Source organism: Dermacentor albipictus, chromosome 10 (genome assembly GCF_038994185.2).
Source record: "Dermacentor albipictus isolate Rhodes 1998 colony chromosome 10, USDA_Dalb.pri_finalv2, whole genome shotgun sequence".
Taxonomy (NCBI): Eukaryota; Metazoa; Arthropoda; class Arachnida; order Ixodida; family Ixodidae; genus Dermacentor; species Dermacentor albipictus.
In genome coordinates, this window is record NC_091830.1 from 19,340,588 (window position 1) to 19,366,000 (window position 25,413).

Below are 25,413 nucleotides of genomic sequence, written 5' to 3' on the forward strand. Positions count from 1 at the left end.
CAAATTGTGGACTCCCAGTGGCGAAAACGAACCAGAAAACTGGCTGGAAAGTGTACAGGCTACAGCATTAGTGTGAAAAAATAAATAATGAACATAAAAGTTAAAGCTAGACGAGTGGATTGCGAGCATTGGTTAGAGAAGATGGAGGAAATCCCTGTCATACTAAAGACTATGGAATAAAGAGATCAACAAGAAAATGTTGTAGGGTAACTGAAGAGGGAGTGCATTTCTTTTTGAGGCAAGGTCGGGCTGTCTGAGGATGCGAAGAGACAACAGGATATTTAAACAAGAAAATGACTTGTGTGTGACATGCGGAAAAACTTCGGAAACCATTACACATATCTTGTTGCAATACTGTGGTATACATCCAGTAATGAATACATATGGGTTTAGTCTTCAGGAGTTCCTGTGGTTGAAAGACGGTAGCGAAAAGATAAACACTGGCGCGGTAAACGTGAGAGATGATGGCAGCATTTGTGGCGTATAAGCAGAAAGAGGGACATGGAACAAAAATTTGTAAATTTGCAACTGCAAAATATAACAATTATGTACAGAGAAAAGTATAAGTTACAAACATTTGACATTACAATAACATAAACACTTAAACAGTAGACTGAATTGTTGTGGCAAACGCCACCGCACCGTTTCAAAGGGGAAATCTATACTAACCCTCATCATCAGTCTGATTCGCAGGAGTCGCAGACGCAGCAACTTCTTCCAGCAGTTTTGCATTTCCAGAAATGGTCGAAAAGGCCTAAATTGGAATGCCTAACGAAAGTGGCGCTCACTCCTCAGTGACTCCTGCGAAAGCCATCTATCATTCTGCTTTCCGTATTTGCGAGGCAGAATACAGGCATGGCTCTTTTCATTGTTGCTGGCTGGTGGTGGGTGGTGGTTGCCATGTTTACTCTGTATCCTGGATTTTCGTGGCATTTCGAGGCATTCGGAACATCATCATCATCATCAGCCTGGTTACGCCCACTGCAGGGCAAAGGCCTCTCCCATATTTCTCCAACAACCCCGGTCATGTACTAATTGTGGCCATGCCGTCCCTGCAAACTTCTTAATCTCATCCGCCCACCTAACTTTCTGCCGTCCCCTGCTACGCTTCCCTTCCCTTGGAATCCAGTCCGTAACCCTTAATGACCATCGGTTATCTTCCCTCCTCATTACATGTCCTGCCCATGCCCATTTCTTTTTCTTGATTTCAACTAAGATGTCATTAACTCGCGTTTGTTCCCTCACCCAATCTGCTCTTTTCTTATCCCTTAACGTTACACCTATCATTCTTCTTTCCATAGCTCGTTGCGTCGTCCTCAATTTAAGTAGAACCCTTTTCGTAAGCCTCCAGGTTTCTGCCCCGTACGTGAGTACTGGTAAGACACAGCTGTTATAAACTTTCCTCTTGAGGGATAATGGCAATCTGCTGTTCATGATCTGAGAATGTCTGCCAAACGCACCCCAGCCCATTCTTATTCTTCTGATTATTTCAGTCTCATGATCCGGATCCGCAGTCACTATCTGCCCTAAGTAGATGTATTCCCTTACCAATTCCAGTGCCTCACTACCTATCGTAAACTGCTGTTCTGAACATAGTTGATGCTTACTTTTCCTCGTATGTGAGGTCCCAGCGGCCGATATGTTAGATTAACCATCATCATCATCATCATCATCATCATCATGGAAAGCAGCAGAAGCCAATTATATGTTCGCTGCAGGACGACGGCCTCGCCCTGCGATGTCCAATTACCTCTGTCCTGCGCCAACTGATTCCAACTAGCGCCCGCGAATTTCCTAATTTCATTGCCCCACATAGTCTTCTGCCGTCCTCGACTGCGCATTATATGACCTGCCCTGCTTCGTTTTTTTGTTTTTTTTCTCTTAATGTCAGTTGGTATACCGGCTATACTCGTTTGCTGTCTGATCCAAACCGCTCTCTCCCTGTCTCTTAACCTAGGACTCTTTGTTCCATCACTCTTTGCGCGGTCCATAACTTGTTCTCAAGCTTCTTTGTCAGTCTCCAAGTCTCTGTCCTATGTCGGCGCCGGTAAAATGCACTGATTGTACACCTTCCTTTTCAATGCTAATGGTAATCTTCCAGTAAGGAGCTGACAGTGTCTGCCGTATGAACTCTATGCAACCCATTTTAGAGCGCAGCTCTTTGGCGTCCGTTCCTGGGTTTCGCGTCGTCGTCGGCGTTGTCGTCGGCCTCGTAACTAGCTCCGCCCCCCTTTCATCCCCCCAGCGCTAGCAGCGACCGACTGATACCGCTGGATGCCGCTGACGCCGCTAGAGAGTCAAGATAACGTGACTGCATAGAACACCGTCGCTGCCATGCAGAAAGAGGAGGAAAGGGTCCCCCCCCCCTGTTCTTGTGTGGCGGATAGGGTGCTCTTCAGTTGCCGACGCGCCGGTTATTTCACGTAGGCCCCGGCACGTCGACGAATACGTGACCACCTTCCCACGGCTAGACCTGGTTCTTAGCGCTGCGGAAGCGAGGGTATCATATTGTTTGTGTCGGCATCGGCGGCGTTGTCCCTGAAACCAACTCCGCAGCTGGGGTTGACTCACTATCGGCGTCAGCGGCATCAGTCAGTCGCTGCTATCTCTTCCCTCCTCCCTTTATCGTGTTGTCCGCTTGCTGCGCTCGCTTCTGCCCTCATCGTTTGCCGCTGAGTGTACACGCCGCCCCCCTCCCCCCTCTTCCTGCGAGTCTCCGGTTGTCAAAGCGCCGGCTCGAACTTAATTCCTTTCTTCGCTCCTCCTCCAATGCAACCCCTGTGCGGTGGCAATCAGAGAGCGAGATCGGTGGCGGCGGATCTGTATATGTGCACCGCCCGAGCCGAAATTGCCGCTGCCGTTCGCCACTGCGAAATTATCTGCCAGTTCTTTCTGAGCCATGAGCGAGACGACCGATGGAAGTCCTCCGTCTGCTGCTGCTGCTGCTGCTAAACGAGCTGCCAGAGCAGAGGCCCAGCGCCGTCGCCGTCAGAATCCAGAGGTGCGTGCCGCCGAAGCAGAAGCTTACCGTCGCCGCCGTCGAGATGATCCAGGAGTACGCGTCGCCGAAGCAGAGGCTAAGCGCCGCCGCCGAGAAGACCCTGCCGTTCGCGCCGCCGAAAGGCCATCGGAAACATCCACGTTGAGGGTGATCATGTAAGGCTTGCCAATGCACAGCATTATATTTGCTGGCAAATTTCCTATTTCGGCCTTGGGTAACGATGGGTATCGGATGGGTAACGATGTGAAAAAAAAAAAATTATGTGATAGCGCATACATGTGTTGCTCGATTTCTTTGCCTCAATCTATCGAAAAGGTGAAACAGCTTATTTGCTGCGCTCAAATTTCGCATTAGGAAGTAACGTAATCGTCGGTAATTTTTTATTCTTCTATGAATTTCTTCTCATGATCAGGGTTTTTTGTGATTAATTGACTTATGTAAATGTAGTCCTTCAGATACTCTAGAGGTTGACTGGCGATCCTGAACTCTTCTTCCCTTGCCCGACTATGACCATTATTTTTGTCTTCTGGATATTAATCTTCAATCCCACTCTTATGCTCTCTAAACTATGGTCCTCAATCATTTGTTGTAACTTGTCTGCAGTGTTGCTATGTTATATTAGTATCGCTTTTGTCGAAAGCTGCCGGCAAGAATATAACCGAACTTCCTCAGGCAGCTGACTTTATTTTCGATATGAATGACTTACGTAATCTTTTTTTCTAATTAGAAAGGGGTTGAGGCCAATGTGCAATGCATGGAACGAGATAGACAAAGGGGAAATACAGGCAGGTTATCCAATTAAGGTAGTGCACGATTGGCTAACCTACACATAGTGTTTCAGGAAAATATTTAAAAAAAAAATGTACGAACAAAAAAAAACTGTTTCCGCCCGGGATCGAACCGGGGACCTTGCGCGTGTGAGGCGCACGTGATAACCACTACACCACGGAAACCGGCTGTCCGAATGCCGAGGTCTTGGCGAAGTCAGGACTAAGATCGACCTGGACCCTAGCGACGGGTCCAGTCATTCTCGTCTGTAGTAAATTTCTTATTTTACGCACATCCGGTACTTGAGACGCGACAAGCAAGTGAGTGAACACAAAAATGCACAGTAACGTTGGGCACTTCATTCAATAACACATGCTGGGCCTTTCAATTCATAACGGACCATCACCTTCCAAAATTTTTGTTGCTGTTGTTTTTGCCGCCATTTTAATTTCTTTCGTCGACGCGATCTATGTCCCACCTGATGTCCCTCTTAACCCTCGTGCAACTAAACCAGCCTAACTAATTCTTTAAAATTAAAATACGCCGACAGAAAATAACATGGCCCGTTCTCGCAGAGAGAAAGGGGGAAAATTGCGCATGGAAGCTGTATGACAACAACATCATCATCACCATCACCATTATCAGCCTATTTTAGCCTACTGCAGGACGAAGGGCTCTTCCTGCGATCTCCAATTACTCCTGTCCTGCACCAACAAATTCCAACTAGCGCCTGCGAATTTCTTAATTGCACCACTATACCTAGTCTTCTGCCGTCCTCTACTGCGCTTCCCTTCTCTTGGTACCCATTCTGTAACATTAATGGTCCAACTGTTATCTAATCTGCGCATTACATGAACTGCCCAACTCCTTTTCTTCTGTGAATGTCAATTAAAATATCGGCTATACTCGTTTGCTCTCTGATCCAAACTGCTCTCTTTCTGTCTCTTACCGTTATGCCTAGGATTCTTTTTTCCATCACTCTTTGCGCGTTCCTTAACTTGTTCTCAAGCTTCTTTGTCAGTCTCCGAGTCTCTGCCCCATGTTTCAGCACCAGTAAAATGCACTGATTGTACAGCTTCCTTTCCAATGATAATCATAAGCTTCCAGAAAGGAGCCGACAATGTCTGCCGTTTGAGCTCCAGCCCATTTTTATTCTTCTGTGGATTTCCTTCTCCTGATCAGGGTTCCTTGTGATTAATTGACCTAGGTAAACGTACTCCTTCACAGATTTTAGATGTTGACTCGCGATCCTGAACTCTTGTTCTTTTGTTCGGCTCTGACTTCTGCATATTAATGTTCAACCCCACACTTACACTCTGTCAGTTGAGGTCGTCAATCGTTTGTTGTAACTCGTCTGCAGTATTGCTATATTATACAGTGAAAGCTCGTTAATTCGAACTTCAATAATTCGAATTTATGGATAATTCGAACTGTACTATTTGGTCCGGCCAAGCTCCATAGAAGTCTATGTATGAAAAAGTCCGTTAATTCGAACGCGAGAAGGTTCCCTCACGGATAATTCGAACTACGCTCGCCTGGCACACGGCCAGAGAAACGCGCCTACTGCCTACACACAAGGCTGTATTGCGTCCGAAACGGAGAGAACGGCGAGAGAAGGCAAAATCGGAAAAAAATCTAACCGACGCGGGGTCAGCCAGAAGGCAGCGGCGGCTGCCGCCTCTCCGTTCTACGTAACCTCGGAGACTTCTTGCCCGTTGCGAATCTCGGAGGCTTTGTAAATCTTGTACAGCTGCTAATGTTGGCGGAGATGGCACGGCGAGCTCCAAAACACAGCGAATCAAGTACGTCGCAGCTGCGCTTGCAATCAAGAACCAACGAATCAGGGCCTTCGCCACCTTCACATGTTCAGCGTCTTTGTCTCGGCAGTCTTCATCGGTTGTGCACCTCTGTTTTCAGCTTAGGAGGTATCGGCCGTCGCGATTAATTGGGATGGTGTTAAGCCTCGGCTAACGTTCGTTTCGGTGGACATCGGTGGTGTGGCACAGTCGGACCCAGAGCTTCGACTTGAAGATGGCGTGTGCCCGCGGTACACGCCATCACTTTCTGACACGCCAAATTTCTGACATGCCCTACTGCTTCCAAATCGCAGTGTACTGTTACCCTCCTTCACTTTCGTTAGTTCGAACTTTCGTTAATTCGAACTGAAGCGGCTTCCCGTTGCGGTTCGAATTAACGAGCTTTTACTGTATTAGTATCGCTTTTGTCGAAAGCTGGCGGGAAGAATATAACCGAACTTCTTCAGGCAGCTGACTTTATATTCGAGAGAATTACGCAATCCCACTCGAATTAGAAAGTGGTTTAGGCCAATGAGCAATACATGGAACGTGATAGATAAAAGGTAAATGCGGGCAGGTTATCCATTTAAGGTGGTGAACAAGTGGCTACACATGGGGTTTCAGGAAAATATTTAAAAAAAAAGAAAATGTTTCCGCCCGGGATCGAACCGGGGACCTTGCGCGTGTGAGGCGCACGTGATAACCACTACACCACGGAAACCGGCTGTTCGAGTAGCGCGGTCTCGTCGAGGTCAAGGTAGACCTGGACCCTAGGTCCAGGTCTACCTATATATAAGGTAGACCTGGACCCTAGAGACGGGTCGAGTCGTCCTCATCTGCAGTGAATTTCTTATTTTACGCACATCCGGTACTTGAGACGCGACAAGCAAATGAGTAAACAAAAAAGTGTGCAGTAGCGCTGAGTACTTCATTCAATCACATATGCCGGACCATTCAAGTCATAACGTACCATCCGCTTCTAGATTATTTGTTGTCGTTGTTGTTGTTGCCGCCATTTCAATTTCTTTCGTCGACGCGATATACGTCCCAAATCGATGTGCCTCTACACTCTCGTGCAACCAAACCAGCCTAATTAACTCTTTAAAAAGTAATATAAGCCGTCAGAAAATAAACATGCGCCCCATTTTGGCAGAGAGAAAGGGGATAAATTGCAGATGGAAGCAGTATGACAACATCATCATCACCCTCATCATTATCAGCCTATTCTAGCCTACCGCAGGACGAAGGGCTCTCCCTGCCATCTCCTGCACCAACACATTCCAACTAGCGCCTTCTAATTTCTTAATTTCCTCACCCCGCTTAGTCTTTTGCCGTCCTCGACTGCGCTTCCGTTCTCTTGGCACCCATTCTAGCACATTTGACAGCACATTCGATTCTTGCAAATTATTAACCTCAGGCTACTTTCGTTGGGAGATGATACTACTGACAGCGATCAAAACATAAGAAAATGATTCATAATTTTGCTGTATACGTTACACAGGTGATAAGCATATTTAAACCATCGCAAATGCTGCGAAGGCTTCGCAGGAAGATCGGCTCCAGCATATCAGGTACAACAGGTCCCTCATTTCTGCTGTGAACTTTACAAGGGGATTGGTACGGTGTTTATTGAGGGGACCTTCTGAAGGCCTGTAAGGGGATCAGGTGAAAATATGGCCACACTCCTCGTTCCCTGTAATTCTTCCTTCTTAACGACTTGTTGAAACTGCTGTTTTCTGTGCTGTATTGCGTTTAATTTTCCGAGTCCAACTGCACGAGTCAAACTGCAAAATTTGCAATTTGCGTTACAGTCTTTGACTTCGGAACCTCCACCTGGATATAACATCCCGTAATCCTACTAATTGTCACAACAAAAGCGATTGCGATTTTGAAACCAACCACTGGTGAGACACGCCTGCAGGCCGTTCCAGCAGTTGGAAGACTTCACAGAAGCTGCGAAAGCTAAGACGAGGGCTAATTTAAGAAATCTGTGCGTCCGGTTTATTGCGTACTTCACCTGTCCCGTCAGAAAATTTGTTCTTCTCAACTGTGCATATGTCTAGAACGCACTAATACGATCACAAATACAAACTACAACAAAAATGAAAAGAGGAAAAAAAACTGTTTCCGCCCGGGATCGAACCGGGGACCTTGCGCGTGTGAGGCGCACGTGATAACCACTACACCACGGAAACGGCTGTGCGCACTGAGTTAAATGGCACTGTTTTATAATTTGCGCGCGTTGAAAACATGGTGTACTACATTTTTTGAAGTTTATGAGGGATATCGCAGTTGTATGGTGTCTGAGAGCCAACTTTAAACCTCAGCTTTAAACAAGGAACACCGGAGAGGGAGGAAATGAGAGAGAAAGAGAGAAAGCTTGTGCACCCACAGAAATAGGTGCTGGCTGTTTCCGCTGCGGTCCAGAATCTTCTTAACGGTTGCTACCGTAAATGAAACAGACGCAGGAAATGTATTTAAAAGCGGTCACAATAAACGAAGGCTAGCAGTAGCTCACCATTTGTACTAGAAAATACGACTAATTTCACGCGGGAACGAATTATGCACAATATCTGAACTAAAGACGCGCTGACCTCACTCAACTTTGTCACAGCACTGGCGGTGTGCAATGGAGGAAGTATTCCTGTTTTACTCTGCAAACTAGGCAAGAGCTGACGACGTCGTCACTTTTTGGCCCCATCCGACAGGCACGTATTGCAGCGTTTAGACGTGCACAACCAAGGAGGCGTTGACACAACTTTCTGAACTTTTTCCAGCAAGAAGGTACGTGGCGCCATCTATCGGACACAAAAAAAGACGCTCTGAATTATAGTTTGGAGAAATGTCGCCACGCGGCGACACCTGCCAACAAATCGCGGTCGTTTCTTCCGCATCCTCCCGGATGCTCCGTCACGCCGCATCCCGGCGTCCGGAGTATCCCGTCGGAGAAAGTCAAAAAAGAACCACACAGCGCTCTCCCCGTGGACGTGGAAGATGTCCTGAGCGACGGCCGGCTGAAACGTGAGCGCACAGCACCTTTCTTTCTCTTTGCTTTGATCCTCTCGTCCTGCAGCTTCCTCCGGACCGGCTGTCCGCGGCGTTTCACGAAGAATCTTCATGTCGCTGCGCGCGAGGCGGCATCGCTGGTATCTTCGACGAGAAGTTGTAGTTTGAAGAGGGGAGCAGCGATTAGGCAGGCGGTGCGGCCCCGGTCTCCGCCGGGCCGCGCGCGGCGCTCTGAACAGCGGACGAAACGAGGTTGCAAGTGGAGGCTCGGCGCCGTCGCCAATGGCTCGTTGCAGGCAGTTTCCGGCGCTATCGCGGGTGCCTCCTCTTTGCAACGACTCTCGGCGCTCTGCTTCTGGAGGTTGCACGTGCGGTTACTTACGCTCGCGCTAGTGCTAGTTACGGGCAGGTTACGATTATTGTTCAAGGGTGTATAGAGGAGCTCGGCAGTGTTCTGCTCACTTCAACGTATACGCGGTCTTGGATCTTTCTTCGCCGTTTATATTGACGCCAACAAAACTCTACTGGACGCTGCTGGGAAAAAAGAAAGAAAAATGAAAGACAATATTTGTTATGTAGCTTCAGGAGTGCAACCTAGCTTTGACAGGTGCAGCTGCATACCCCCTTGTGTATGTGTTCACTGCAGTGCATCGCTTCGATTCAGTAAAGCCCTGAATCAACGTTTCCTTGCACTGCGTGAAAGATTCTGTTTGATTACAAGTTTAGTTAATCGTTTCAGATAGGATAGGATAGGATAGGAATAAACTTTATTTGTCCAACGGTTATTGCTGTTGGTGGCCGGTGCTAGTGTTCACATTTCTTTCTCTTTCTTGTACACTGTGGAAAAACGATTTGGAGTAGACTTTCCCTGAAGAAATCGAGTTGAGCAGCTTTGCAGAAGCAATTTTCAGCAGTCGGTTCTCGGTATCCTTCGAATGTGTAAAGCCACTGAACGTACAAATATTCTTTAGAATTTGTAAAGGCCCTTGTCAGTGGAGAGTGCTTACTCTCAAAGAAGTAACTGATCCGCTATACACAATATAGTATTACCTTCGATGTGTGCATGGTCACTTCACGTTACAAACGCAATGCTCTCCACTATCGTCATCTATCAGCTTTCTTGCTTGGAGACCATGCATATGGCACACCGATGGGTTTAGCTAATGCGCGAACAAATATACTGGTACATTGAATTTGTAATTCAAGGCAACCGACCTATTCTCTCTCCCTGAACATGATTTTCTATGGAAACAGCCATTGGTAATGTTACGATCTTGAATGACGCTTTAGTGCGGTATTCAAAGTTAAATATTTCCACCTCGATAAATTAAGGTCGAATAAGAAGCATGATCGTAGCGTCCCTGAGATAAATAAGTTTTTTGCTTGTTCTTGACGCGAGGAACGCCGGTCCGAGCAGGATGTGCTGCGTATGAGCACCTCGAATTTGGGGGTAAATATATGCTTTAAACGCCACAGAGATAGCACTAAACATATATATTCTCGTGCAGAAGTTATCCAAGCAGGCCGTTTTGTTACCTCAAGAAGTGAATAAAGATATCTTATTCTGAGTGTAACAGCTGCTTCAAACAAGGATAGTAGTCGTCGGTTGTTTATTAAAACGAATAAATAAAGAAAAAATTCACCGGCGATTACGATACTCCCTATTGCGAAATTTTAGCGCAGCTCTATGCTTGGTTTCATTTAGCGTGTCAATATTTTGCATTATGATTATGTATATAGGCACACGGTTTATCATAGGAACAGAACGCTGCGAGCAGCGTAGCTGGCGCGGACGATCTGTTTCGTGAGGCACACTGCAGACGGACCGAAGTGTGGCGCGATTGCCTCGCTAATCGTAAAACCCCTCAAACTTCGTAAAGTAGCGACACTCTCCTCCTCCGCCTTCTCTCCTCCTCGTTTCTCCTCTCTTTCACGCTCCCTCCTCGACTGTGGCGCCACCTACACTGCTCGAGGTAGCAACGGCGTCAACATGCGCTCCTCGCCACTCCGTAGACGCTTCTCGAACAAAAATGGCGCTGAAGCAAGGCGCGAGGGCCCACGTGATGCTATTAGGCCAATAGCGACGCGGCGGTGGCGTCGGCCAGAGCGCGCGAGGAGGAGGCGGCACTCTTCAAAGTGTGGCACTACCTTACGAAGTTTAAGGGGTTTTAGCAAATCGGGAGATCGCGAAAGATAGCGCGTCGGTGAGGCGTGGGTGCGATTCATAGCAGCCGCCGCAGACAGATCTGCACTCATGCAGTGCTTTGTTTACATACAGGCGACGCGCGCTACTCCGGCGCCATATTGTAGCCATCGTCCCCGCACAGCCCGTCTTGCGCGGCGCTACGCTTTTCTTCTACCGCTCTCGTTCCACCAACGAGAGCGGTCCTTCGTCGTGGGGAAATCATCCTGGTAGCAATGTCAGCGCCGCCAACACCCAAGGGGGCGTCATATCGAGCCTTACTCGTAGCCGATCGCCATCGCCCCTTGCAGGAGCAGTGATCCCCGTCACACACGCTGGTACCCTGGATTGACCTAAGCAGCTGTCGCCGCGGACGAGCGTTGCCTTCCCCACCTCACGCCACACTGGCTCCCCCTCAGAAGCGCAGATGAGGTCGCCCACGCGGCTGTTGATGCCACGGCCGCCAGCAACTCAGCGCATGCGCAGGTCCTCTCCTCTCCACTCCTCCTCCGCATTCCGCCTCATGTGAGGGTCATGCTTTCAGCGTAGCCACCTCCTCCACTTTCCTCTTCGCGCGCTCTTCTTTCATCTCCCACTGCATTCCGCGTTCGCTTTCATCTTTCGCTGTGCTCGTTCGCCCGGTTACGAGGTACAACAACGCCGAGGCAGCCGACACTGAACGCAGGAGCCGGCGCCTAAGAGCTGCGCTCTAAAACGAAGGCAATGATTTCTGGCCGTACTGTTGTTGAACTCAGCTTCACAAGATGTCACCACCAGCGCTGCTGCTCGCATGTACGTCTCCGATATCCCAATATTCCGTATACAGTAGTACGTATACGAACAAGGCAATACTTTCTATTTCCGTCAAACTAGAAGCACTGTTTTCTACGTACAAGGACACTATACCTATTCATCACATTCCGACGCACGTCAATCCTTCCATCAGTACATCAACGACACGCTGAAGACAACAGCAAAAACTAGGACAAAAACAAAGACCTAACGGCGTCAAAATAACCCATCAGCGTCCAGGGTGCTTTGAAAAGTACAGTACCATTTTTATTTGTAAATAATAAGGTAAAACACACAGACTTCCTTGCTACACCATTTTTCTAAGAAGGGTCCTGCGAAGACGACCGCATTGTTGTTTTTTGACAGCTGCATAATGTGTTTGATCTATTCATCGCCAAATTTGGAAAAGTGCTGAACATGGCAGGTGCTGCTCTACATGCAGCTTCTTTATTTTTTGTCAAGCATAGCACACGCTTCTCGAAGCTGAACGTTTTTGGACAAGTTTTAGAAAAGAAGGGTGTAAACGACGAACGCATGGCATTCCACCTACAATACGTATTTATAACGTCGAAAGAAAATGAATGCAGGCGTACTTTGTAAAGTAAGCCGGGCCTATGTGTATGCTAGAGGAGTGTGCTTGATCTCGAAGCAACACGATGGTTTTTTTTTACCTGCATTTCGTCAAAATATTTTTTCTGATTACAAGAACTTCAGAGACTGTTGCAGAAAGAAATGCATTTAGAATTACATCAACATTGCGATTTTTCCTCCATGGTTCCTTACTTGCTGCCGACTAAAGCGATGATATGCTCTTGTCTTCTCAGTCCATAAGACAGCGGGCGGTGTTAGAGTAAATTTAGATGAATAGAAACCATTTAGACATCACATGAAGAGTATTTAAAAAGAAATATGATCCATGCATGCTTCATTACAAATTGGGAAATGAGTGGGAGGGAACAGAAAACAACAAAGATATGTATATTTCTATGCGAATCGAGACAAGTTATGCGATAAAAGTAGGGCAATCCAGATTAATGAACCAGACGTAGACTGCACCTCTTTAAATGACAGAAAATTCTAACAAAAAGGACACCCAGCAATTATACAACAGAATTGTAATGCAAGAACTGACTGTCATTGGAGATGTCACCAGTCTCTTGAGTGTTTCTATTACCACTGAACCAAATGCTGAATGCTTTAGTTTTGAATGCCTGTATTCATCGTCAGTTGTCGCGTCTAGATCTGCGTCAATAACAGAGTTTTAGTATAAGGTATAGCGTCGTAGCCACTGCGCATGCAGGAGATGCCAACTGCGTTTGGGTTTTGCGCCGGGCACGCTATGTCGCTGATTCAGTGGGAGCCCCGAAAGGTGCCCCAAAAGATTTGCGTAAACAAACATGGCGGCACCCATCGAAGCGACAGCTCTAACCTAGCACCAAACTGGGCTGGATTCGTGGCTGGTAACGCGTGAAGTTCGCAAGCAAGGACAAGTTACTGCGGTTATCGCTTTCTCTCAACTACCGTGTGTTATGAAGCTTGATTCATTAGACGCCGCTGACTCCGAATTCGATTGTGGATTTCATGGCCCGTAGGCCTAACACGGCTTAGCTTGGCTGGTGAAGGCACGTGAAATTGGCTACAAAAAACTAAGTGCAACTAATTGTTTGCTGCTAATAGAATAACCTCTAAATGGCAATTTAACGCTAAAATGCGAAAGTGAAAATTGCTATTCTTATCATAAAATGGTATATTTTATTTATTTATTTCTAATAGCTTTTCTTTGACGCCGTAGTAGTGCTATCAGCGCAAGACTTATCGGCAAACGCAAAGCCCTATTCTAAAGCCCTTCACTCCTGCGTGCTTGAACGCTAGCACCTGCAAAGGTCTTTAAGGCCCCAAATTTTTGGGGCCCCCCATTCTAATACTCTCTAATATATTTGCGTTGCGCGTGCCTCTGAAAGCAACAGCAAAGAGCCCTGCCTTGTTACTTGATGAAGTCATGTTACGCACTTGTTAAGTAATATCACCTTCATAACAAACAATATCTCCCACTGAAGTGCTAATTTTGCTACCAGAAGGTTATGCGGGCTTGCGCTAAATTTCGTTTGACTCTTCACTGCAAGCCTTTTTGTTTTTGGAGGCTCCAAGGTGTAGCATTTATCATTCGTGACCTGCATCACGTTTTGCTCCCATAAAGGTCCAGCGTACTTTATAAACTATCATAGCGTTTCAAAGAATAAAGCGCCATTCACAAAACTTTCGTAATGTATTTACAGTGTGAAAAGATAGTCTGACACGAAAAAATCAACAAAATGTCACTGGTAGATTTTTCTTGGGACTTCATGGACTAACGACTTCACATAAGAGATCACGTGCTTCCAGAGAGCTTCAAAGCTGAGCGGGCAAAAAAAAAGCGAGACGTTTTGCTAAATTTACGTAAGCATTCATTTCATTGCGTAACCACTGCGAAGTTTGTCGAAATGCCAAGGTTGTGCCATCGCTTCAAAAAGCACGCTGAAACGCTTGGCTCGGTGCAACATGCAGTTTAATTTTATTGGCGTTATAGAGATGGACGCATTACGTAATGTTTCACGTGTACTTGGGCGGTCTGTGAAACCAGTAATACCAACTGAAACACAGGAGGTAGCATGAAAATCTATCTCTACAACAGTAGTTAACCGCAGTGGCTTGTTATACGATAGTTTCTATGATGCATGGACTTTTACGGTAAACCGCACTCCTCTTCTGCCTTTTATATATGTGCCTCGGCAGTTCTACATTAGTAGTACTTTTGCATGGCATTGTACGTTTCTAAAAACATGACATTATTGTACATCCTACAACCACTCTACAGAAGAAGAAGAAGCGCCGAGCAGTGCAGACGTGGAAGCATCGGCTCCGTTTCTTTTTCCATGCTCCGCTTGCCAATTTTGAAAGTACAACGAAAAGAAGCATACCACTGGATCCACGAAGCGACGGCGAATCGACTGACACCAAGATTCGAGGTGGGGCTCCTATTTTCACAACTTTACAGAACCTTTTCTGCTCCTAGACGCCGACTTGAGCTTAGCGGAGCTAAGCTTAGTGAGGAGTAGGGCCCTTGTTGGGCCTAGTGAGCCCACCTGCCCGCAGGCATGGCGGATACAAGCATGGAGGATGACGATTTTTCTGGAAAGGAAAGAAACAATGCTCAGGAAGACTTCGGCTGGCAAGTCGTGGCTGGCCGAAGATCACGAGCTAGCACAAAGGCTGTGGATGAGGAGAGCACATTGCCACGCAGTCAGCGAGATCATGGCGCCAAGAAAACCGCCGTCGGTGGAATCATTAAGAATCGGGTTATCAGAGCTTCGAGAATGCCTCAACTGCCTGAGGAGCACAGCAAGATCATTATACGGCCTCGAGGAGGGCTCAATTTGAACAAGGTGAGCACCACCACGATTGGTTCTGCAATCATTGAGGCGTCCGGCCTAACGGAAGACGAGGCCCGTGAAGATGTTGTCTGCCCAAACTTCACGCAAAATATCATCGTCGTCAGCACACCTAAGCCCGAACATGCTGCGAAGTACGTCAGAATCAAGTCTTTCAAGATCATGGCAGCAGAATACGAGGTAAATGCATACGAAGCGGCACCACATGCCACATGCAAAGGCGTCATCCGAAGAGTGGACATCAGAGACTCCCAAGCTATGATAACAAGAAATATCGTGCATGACTTGAACCCGCTTGCGCTGGCTGCTAAGCGCATCAAGACGTCGGAATCGGTCATAGTACTTTTCGATGGACTCAAAGTGCCAAATTTTGTCAGGTATGGATCCACACTAGTGAGATGCTACCTTTACAGGAAGCAATTCGACGTCTGCTTCACCTGCGGAAGGGTCGGGCACCGCTCTGATGTGTGTCCAACACCTGACTTTGTTCAGTGCAGAGGTTGTGGAACTCGCAACCCAGGAGATGAACATGTGTGTGTACCTAGGTGTAAATTTTGTGACGGCGATCACCCTACCGGCGACAAATTTTGTAAGAAAAGATTTCAAGTCCCTTACGTCGTACGACTCCGTCGAAGAGAGCGCAACAGGACTCGGTCGTCAACAAGAGCGCACTCGGAGGCGCATCAGCTGGCGCCCAACCATCGCCCCGAGGACAGGGAGCACTCGCGCTCCAGGAGTCGCACCAGATCCAGGCATCGTTCGCTATCCAGGGAGAGAAGGCGCTCCAAGTCAAGGGACACGCAGGTGCACTTCGTGCAAAGAGACTCAATCCCTGGCGAGAAGACGACGCCAGGAACCACCTGGGCTGACAAAGTCAAAGGTATGGCGAGGGTTGCTGGGGGCGCCTCGGCGGCTGTGGGTGATGACAATGATGCCAGAATAGAGCAATTAATTAAAGAAGTAGCCTCTTTAAGAAAAGCTAATGAAGAATTGACCAGGCAGGTAGTAGAACTTCGTAAAAAAGAGCAGTCAAGCCCTGCTAGTGTAGAGATAGATAGACCTGTGAGCAAAAGCAATGATCCAGGGGAATCCAGCTCCCCTGCCCCTAAAAAGAGAGCGGTGAGTTCCGAGGGTGATTCAGTCTTCTCAGCCCTCAGTGAAATAAAAGAGGCAATTAAAGCGTTAAGAGAGACAGTGGAAACGACCAACTTTAAAGTGGACAAATTATGGAAATGGAGGCTAACGGCAGAGAAAAGACTTAGGAAAATGGAGGCGCGAGGGGATGACGACGATGAGTATCTGCCATCGGAGGCGGACAGTATAAAGTCCATTCCTGGATTGTCGGGGGCCACCACAAAGAGGAAAATAGCAGGTAATAGAAAGGCGTCCTCACCTAATAACAATGGACAGTAATCATGGATTTAACGTGTGGCAATGGAATTGTCGTGGGTTCCAACACAAAAAAGCCGCACTGCAACAGGTGATCAGGTCATCTGAGGCCAGGCCAAAGGTACTAATGCTGCAGGAAACCTTAGCGGACGAAATTAAGCTCACTGGGTACAAAGTTATATGTAGAGACAAAAGAATGGGGAGGGGGTTGGCGACCCTCATTGACAAAAAGTTGCCGTACATTGAGCATGAGATTCACCTTAGACATTCCAGGTTTGAATTTATTCTAGTTGAGATTATACTTAAAAGAAACAGAGGTAAGACGCAAAGCATTTTCTGCTTGAATATTTACAGCAGTCCTAACGACATGAGACAAAGGTTTAGAGCACTCTTCAACAAGGTGCTTTCGGTTGCCAAAAACTCCCCTCTCATTATTGGAGGGGACTTTAATGCTCCCTATCATACATGGGGATACGCTTGGAACACAAAGAAGGGAGAAGAGCTATGGAGTCTTGCCATGGATCTGGGATTATGCTTGATTACTGATCCTGCGTATCCCACCCGTTGTGGCACTTCCACAAGCAGGGACTCCACGCCAGATCTTACTTTTGTGAACAATTCAAGAGGAGCCAATTGGGAAAATTCAAACTTGGATCTCGGAAGCGATCATTACATCATACACATAACCATACGCATACCGAGACAGGAAACAAGAATCTTCAAATTCACTGATTGGGATCACTTCAGAAAAATTAGGGCGAACAGAGGGACAGTGGGGCCTCCACATGCCGAGCAGGAGCCCCTTCAGACATGGGTCATCCAGCTCAGAGAGGACGTCAAGGAGGCCACTAAAGAAATCAGGACAGAGGAAAATATTGAAGCTATGGACAGCAGGCTGGCGCATCTGATTGAGGCCAAACAGGCTATATTACAGAGATGGAAAACGCAGAGACTTAACAGAAGGCTAAGAAAAAAAATAGCGCAATTAAACAGAGAAATTGATGATCATTCGAAGACCCTCGTGAAGCAACAGTGGGATGAGATCTGTAATTCGGCTGATGGTAGAATCAAACATGGAGGTAGCTGGAACCTCCTCAAGCACTTGCTCAACGAGAATGAAACAAGGACAAGCAAGAGAACAGCTATAGCTAAGTTGGTTCATCAGGAAAGCCAAGATAAAACAGAGAAAGATATCATGGATAGTCTCGCAGCCAAATATCTCCCACTTAAACAACCAAACGAAGGAGAGGAGAGCCCCGAGTATACGGGAGGCATATGTGAAGAACTTGACCGGGACTTCACTGAGAGTGAAGTGAGGGCCGCTCTTCACAGTCTTAATGGTAGATCGGCGGCTGGACCTGACGGAATAACTAACAAGATGTTAAGAAATCTAGATGATGCATCAATCTATTATCTAACTGAACACTTCAATGAATGTTGGAGAAAAGGGGTATACTCAGAGGAATGGAGGGTGGCCAATACTATCCTCATACCAAAGCCAGGCAAACAACTCACTCTAGACAACCTCCGTCCTATTTCCTTAACGTCATGTCTAGGCAAAGCTATGGAACATGTCATCCTAAATCGACTCACAAAATACGTTGAGCAGAACGAGATCCTCCCGTACAACCTGATCGGCTTTCGTCCAGGGCTGTCAACTCAGGATGCTATGCTGCTGATCAAACATCAACTTATACAGGCTAGCCCAGCGCATACGAAAGCTCTCTTGGGATTGGATGTGGAAAAAGCTTTTGATCGTATAAAGCATAAGGCAATACTTGACGTTCTCTCGGAGATGGGTTTGGGTAAGAGACTTTTTAACATGATTAAGGACTTTCTTAGAAATAGAACTGCACAACTCATGCTGGGTGAGCTTAAATCAGAAGCTAAGAATTTGGGAAATAGGGGCACTCCACAAGGGGCTGTGCTCTCACCCATGCTATTCAATTTAGCAATGTCCAAGGTTGCAAGAAATCTGGAGAAAATTGAGGGTATACGTTATGTGATATATGCCGACGACCTAACCATATGGAGTGCCAAGGGCAATATAGGACAGACAGAGAATAGATTACAGGAAAGTTTATACGTTGTAGAGAACACACTGAAAGCCATGGGGTTGAAATGCTCGGCAGCCAAATCAGAACTCTTAGTCATTAAACATTGCAGAAAAGGTCGTAAACCAAGAGGTTACATTCCGGAAGATGAGCCAAGAGTGTGCTTATATACTCATGAAGGATCCGCAATCAGGCTGGTTGAAAAAATCAAGGTTCTTGGGTATCACATAGACGGAAACTATACTAACTACAGAACAATACAACATATCTCGAATAAAACAGATGAGGTCATTAGGTTACTAAGGAGAATCACCAATAGACACAGAGGCCTGGGAGAAGACAGCGCTTTGAGAATAATACATGCCTTTGCTCTCTGTCACTTCACTTATGTGGCTGGATTATTCAAATGGAAGCAGGCAGAACTTAACAAACTTAATGTGATGCTCAGGAAGCTCGTTAAAGTAGCCCTAGGTATACCCAGTAATGCTGCAACCGACAAACTCATGAGTCTAGGGGTGCACAATACAATGCAAGAAATTGCGGAGGCCCAACAGCTAGCGCAACACGAAAGATTGACAAAGTCACGAGCTGGCAGGAACATATTACAGGCAATAGGTGCAGAACTGAATACATCGAGGAGTCCAATAGAGGCTGAAGTAGAATTAATGACTGAAGTTAGGAGCAAGATCAGAACCAACCCTCTCCCCAGAAACATGCATCCAGAATATAATGTCGAAAGGAGAAAGGCAAGAGCTAAAGCACTCTTGAAGGAAATAGAGCAGCAGAACCAACTGGCAGCTGTAGTTGATGCCGCCTGGGTGAACGGTAAAGAAGCCTACACGGCCATTGTATCAAATTATCAAGGGAAGGTGCAAGACGCTCTCACAATTTTTACCAAGGACCCCACGGTGGCGGAACAAGCGGCAATTGCTCTAGCCATCAGGAGTAATAAGTGGGCCTTCATTTACAGTGATTCGAAAACCGCTGTAAAGTGTTTTGATAAAGGCTACGTAGCTGGAGTTGCAGCTAAACTTTTTGAAAACATTGCGATTATGACAACTGAAATCCGATGGTTTCCTGCGCATATGGGGAAGGTGGACGAGACTCGGGTAAACCTCAATGAGGTTGCTCATGACTTGGCACGAGGACTTGCTAACCGTGACAGTCACAACCGAGCCGTTCACCATCAAGCGAGGGAATCCAGAGACCATTTATTAACATACAATGATGTTACCAAACATTACTATTTAGGACGCAGACAATTCCCATTGCCACATTCAAAATTGAACAGGGCTCAGGCAGTCTCACTGCGCTTATTGCAAACGGGTACATATCCCACACCGTATACCATTAATAAAATATATCCAGAGAGGGAGATTAAGATGGAATGCAATGATTGTAATGGCATCATTGGAATCAGACATATGCTGGCGGGGTGTCCCGCGACTCTCCCCAACCTCGTTGAAGAATGGAGACAGTGGGAGAAAAGGATTCAAAGCCCATTGTTTCAGGACCAACTAAGGGCAGTCCAGAGGGCCCATGATGTCGCTGAAAGGCTTGGCCTGACAGTGCCAACGTGGGAGCGGCCCGCCTTGGCTTGAGAAGTCGAGCCTCCGGACCTGAGTACAATAAACGTTTTCACACACACACCACTCTACACCTCACGATATCCGGCATGTAGCTACTTGACGATGACTACTACAGCGTAACTTAACCTTCCCTGCACCCTGTCCGGATACATACTTATGTTGGCGGGAAGCCCTAGAATAATGCGGTGTATAGCTCCGTTATCTCTATATTACAATATGATTTACGTGTAAGCGAAGTGGCATCGTTGAGGAGGTGCAGTTATTTGTAAGTATACACTTAATTTAGTTGAAAGGAGCGATGAACCTACGAAACTTAATATTCAATACGCTATCCTGCTACACTGCAGCACGAAACAACGGTTTTATACGTTGATGTCAACAGGAGCCATCAGATACAGCACTACGAAAAGAAAACATACTAAGCGTAGAACGCCAGAATATCACAAACAATAATTCAGCAGGTTTCTCTGTTATGTCGTTATCTTTGCACGAATGTGTTAGCCACGAGTAACGCATACCTCGTCGGCAAGTTTCTTTTTTTCTCAATAGCGGGCGCACAACGGTATCACTGTAGAATGTACTAGACACTACCGGTGAACAGTCTGCAATAACCTAGGTATACCGTTCAGCTCTTGTAACGGTATCACAATATAGCCTGTTTCCTTAGATGCTGTTGCAGAAAACCGAATAGATCAAGTGGGAAAACACAGTATGACGCACCGTAGTTATTGGCGTTCGTTATGTTTGCCATGAGGGTATGTTACTTAAGTTCAGTTTACGCTAAGCGCTTTTTAATCTTCGTCTCGTTCTTCCGGACTCAAAAAGTCAACCTGCCTCCCCGAAGTCGCATGTAGACCAACAATTCCAGAGTGCGAAGTAATTTACGGCTCTTCGCAGCTTCATACGGGCTGCCCAGGATGTGATGCATCAGCTTTCATTAGGGAGACGGCAGGAAACTCGTTTGGGAAGTAGCTCTGCCGTAGGCGTCATGCTAATTCACAAATGACTTATGCTACATGACAACCTCCCTGCGCAAGTGGGAGAGTCATTAGCAGAGCGCGCCTTATAGCCATACAGTTCCATCCCTCGCGCGCGAGAATGACCAGCAGTGAACAAAGTACAAACCACATGCAAGCGTTCTTGCGCGCAACGGCGTCAAGCGATGCGATGGAGATGGCTGTCGCGTTCGCTCGTCGCCTACAAGTCGTACCCCATGCGAGCGATGACTTCGAGTGACGTCTCCCTCAGTGTTGCCGGTATTAGGGCGGCAATATAGGTGCCGAGGCTAGCGTTATGCGTGCTTTATTAAGTTAAGTAGATGTGTTTCACTGTAAAGAGCAGCATGAAATATTTCTGTAGGTGTCCCAGTAGGTTCTTACCCTTGCACTATAAAAATTCAGTCGTTTGCTCGTTCTGTGCCACAGTAGGTAGTACTTGAGTGATGTACATCCAGTTCCGGCTTCGTGCCATTGGCTAGTCGCTCATAGAACTTCCGGGCGACGAGCGACGGATTCTTGATTTGCAGAGCCGAGCGATCGCGCGACAAGACCGAGCGATCTGTTCGAGCGATGGATCGATCTGTCGCTCGAAGCCTTCGCTCGTCGCCGTCGCGCACAAAATCGCGCTCATGGGGTTTACCCTTAAACCACATGCAAGCGTTCTTGCGCCCGACGGCGACAAGCGACGCGATGGAGATGGCGGTCGCGTACGAGCGTCGCCTACAAGTCGTGTACCCCCACGCGGGCGACGAAATTGAGCGACGTCTCCCTGGTGTTGCCGGCATGAGGGCAGCCAATACGCATCAAAACTGGAGTAACGCTGCTTTGTTAATTTATGTTGGTGTGTTTCACTGTAAAGAGCAGCATAAAATACTTCTGAAGGTATTGTACTATATTCTTATCGCCAGCGAGGATCGGGAGATACAACTAGCGCTCCTCGACCAGGCACGGCGGACCGCTCACACCAGTGGAGCACTGGACCAGGGGCTCCACCCACTCGTTTTCTTCACCTATATTCTTCTTTTAGTAAGCGTTCTGATATATATATATATATATATATATATATACAGTAAAAGCTCGTTAATTCGAACCGCAAGGGGAAGCCGCTTCAGTTCGAATTAACGAAAGTTTGAACTAACGAAAGTGAAGGAGAGCAACAGTACACTGCGATTTGGAAGCAGTAGGGCATGTCAGAAATTTGGCGTGTCAGAAAGTGATGGCGTGTGCCGCGGGCACACGCCATCTTCAAGTCGAAGCTCTGGGTCCGACTGTGCCACACCACCGATGTCCACCGAAACGAACGTTAGCCGAAGCTTAACCCTATCACAATGATTCGCGACGGCCGATACCTCCTAAGCTGAAAACAGAGGTGCACAACCGATGAAGACTGCCGAGACAAAGACGCTGAACATGTGAAGGTGGCGAAGGCCCTGATTCGTTGGTTCTTGATTGCAAGCGCAGCTGCGACGTACTTGATTCGCTGTGTTTTGGCGCTTGCCGTGCCATCTCCGCACAACATTAGCAGCTGTGATTTGCAAAGCCTCCGAGATTCGCAACGGGCAAGAAGTCTTGGAGGTTACGTAGAACGGAGAGGCGGCAGCCGCCACTGCCTTCTGGCTGACCCCGCGTAGGTTAGATTTTTTTCCGATTTTGCCTTCTGTCGCCGTTCTCTCCGTTTCGGAAGCAATACAGCCTTGTGTGTAGGCAGTAGGCGCTTTTCTCTGGCCGCGTGCCAGGTGAGCGTAGTTCGAATTATCCGTAAGGGAACTTTCTCGCGTTCGAATTAACGGACTTTTTTATATATAGACTTCTGTGGAGCTTGGCCGGACCAAATCGTACAGTTCGAATTATCCATAAATTCGTATTATTGAAGTTCGAATAACGAACTTTCACTGTGTATATATATATATATATATATATACATATATATATATATATATATATATATATATATATATATATATATATATATATATATATATATATATATATATATATATATATATATATATATATATATATATATATCCTATCCAAGAACATTCACCATGGTTATAATCTATCTATCTATCTATCTATCTATCTATCTATCTATCTATCTATCTATCTATCTATCTATCTCTGCGCTGCAGTCAGATCGGGATCCATCGCGCCCGTCAAAGCAGCGGTCGCCGCATGATCATTAGTCGTGGTAGACAAAGGTGGTGATTCGGTGTGAAGGCGTACTAGTGAATAGGCGTCCATGTCTCGTAAGAAAAGTCACAATGGTGCCCTGGGAGAGCACAAATGTTGAAGAAGTAGGGTTAAGTATAGCAATAAACGCCCTTCCGTCGTGAAGCCGTACTAGGCTACAGGAACAAAGCTAACTCCACCGGATCACCAGTGACCGCTCGGTGCAAGGAACACATCGCCATTAACAATGGTGTCCGTAGTCAGTGTTAGAACATGCCCATTGCCCGGGAGGAATGGAACAGTCGGTAGACCTGACGAAACGCACGCTGTGAGCATCGACATCGGATGAAGATTCAGTGTCCATCACATGAATAATTCGCTGACGGCAAGATATTAAAGCTGACGCTGAAGACAGGAAGTCCAAGTGGAATCCTAGTCCAAGTGCAATCTAATTATGAAGGCTCACTAAGCTTCAACAAAGACACTACCTCACCAGAAGAGGTTTTGGCGCAGTATTTGGCCACTACCTCCCTGATGAATATTACAATCAACCCGTGGCCCTCAGTTTCCACCGCTCAATGACCCTCAGTGACCGCCGCCTGACCAAGGCGGCGGTCAGACCTGCGACGCGGCAGAGGGTGCTAAGAATTTCGGGATTCCGACAGGCCTCCACTACAATATAAGCCTGGCCACACTTAACACGCGAGCCCTCTCGAGTGAGGCTAGCTTAGCATGGCTCTTTGAAGGATTATCAAGCACTGCCTGAGGTATTATTGGCCTTAGTGAGGTTGGAAGAACTGCTGAGGCTTTTACAGTACTAGCGGCCACGTTCTCTGCTACAGAGGTCTTTCAGATAAGAGCTAATACGGGGTAGAGAGAGAGAGAGATCGCAAAGAGAGGAAAGGCAGGGAGATCAACCAGACGAGCGTCCGGTTTGCTACCCTACACCGGGGGAAGGGAAAGGGGGAACAGAAAGATGAAAGCGGGATAGAGGGAACTCTGTGTGCACGCAGCAAAGCGCCTGGAAATCAGTCAAGTCCAAGCAAGTGCTCTGCCTATACGTTAGGCTGCTGTCATTGTGCTAATCTTGATGCTTCCCCATAGCTGGTGATGCACGTTGAAGTCACCAGTGAAGAATACGGGGTAGGATTTATAATTCATAAGGATAAAGCGGGCAACATTGATGAATTCTACATAATTAATGAGAGCGTAACAACAGTTCGCGTCGCCACAGCGTTGTCGTATATGCTGGCCTGATCAAGCTTCGTAACAACGATAACGACACCACGGGCTAAATGTAGACGAGGAAGTGTCGCAATGCTTACGCATACTTAGAAATACTCAGGCGGGTTTCTGCGTGAATGTTCTTTATACCATTTTTAAACTCTATTTTCACTCGTGACTTAAAGGGTGTAATTTTGCGATGACACCAATCGAAATCTCATGTTACTGAGATTAGGATGTTGTGAATCGCACCTTCGAAAAGGGTGTATCTCCAAGTACAGCACCCATTTCGAAGGTTGTAAGGGTGTGAGTTATAGACACACAGAAACATCCTTATAGGTGAAAGATGGATTACAGTGTGAACAACAAAATTACAGAAATGAAGCAAGACTAACTATAGTTCATATATTGCCGATTGACAATAAGGTTGTTCAATTGTTATGTTGTACATACACTACAACCTATTGACAATGTAGGTACATGTGAACAGTGAGACGGTTACTAAATCTTCCTGAAGACAGTAGGCAAGCATTACGATTTATGAATAAACTTCAGTGGACAATCCCAGGCTCGCTTTTTCTTATTCCTTTATTCTTGTTTGTAAGGCCCGGCACAATACCCCCCAGCAATCATAGTTTATCATATGAGGCGCACGTTGCGCTGAGGTCCACAGGTTTAATCTTGTTCCTCGGCAGTCAAAATTTGGCCCAGTCCACCGAGGCACTGACCGCAGGCAACAACCCTGGACGCCAAATGCTTCACCCACCGAGCTCCGGCCTAAAATGGCCCTCCGGGTTAGGGTTCATCAGGATTCATTAGAAAGGCCCCGCTGCATACGAATTCATTAAGACGGCGCGCGAGCGCTGTAGGCCAGTACGCCCGTACCCCTCAAATCGACTTGCTCGTCGTACCGTACCTTATTATTATTAGTTTTTTCGCTGTCCTCCGAAATTACTAAGTTTTCTGGACCAACGTATACTTCAAGTTTTACGGCATGCGGCGCGGACCGGCGGG

At 46.9% G+C, this 25,413-nt stretch overlaps 2 protein-coding genes and 3 non-coding genes across 6 annotated transcripts in view; 2 read left to right on the forward strand and 3 right to left on the reverse strand.

Moving 5' to 3' along the window:
* The window catches only part of BORCS5 (BLOC-1 related complex subunit 5), a 343,941-nt gene that overhangs the window by 138,975 nt on the left and 179,553 nt on the right, over positions 1 to 25,413 (forward strand). The window lies entirely within an intron of this gene.
* TRNAV-CAC (transfer RNA valine (anticodon CAC)) lies at positions 3,882 to 3,954 on the reverse strand. The gene has a single exon. It is a non-coding gene; the product is annotated as a tRNA-Val (tRNA).
* Positions 6,214 to 6,286, reverse strand: TRNAV-CAC (transfer RNA valine (anticodon CAC)). Its single transcript has one exon. It is a non-coding gene; the product is annotated as a tRNA-Val (tRNA).
* TRNAV-CAC (transfer RNA valine (anticodon CAC)) lies at positions 7,688 to 7,760 on the reverse strand. The gene has a single exon. It is a non-coding gene; the product is annotated as a tRNA-Val (tRNA).
* Positions 8,495 to 25,413, forward strand: part of LOC135911484 (glutamate [NMDA] receptor subunit 1-like) — a 139,800-nt gene continuing 122,881 nt past the window's right edge. For both annotated transcript variants that reach the window (XM_070526914.1, XM_070526915.1), the window contains exon 1: positions 8,495 to 8,586. The gene's annotated coding sequence lies outside the window, so the exon portion shown is untranslated. The remainder of the gene's footprint in view (positions 8,587 to 25,413) is intronic.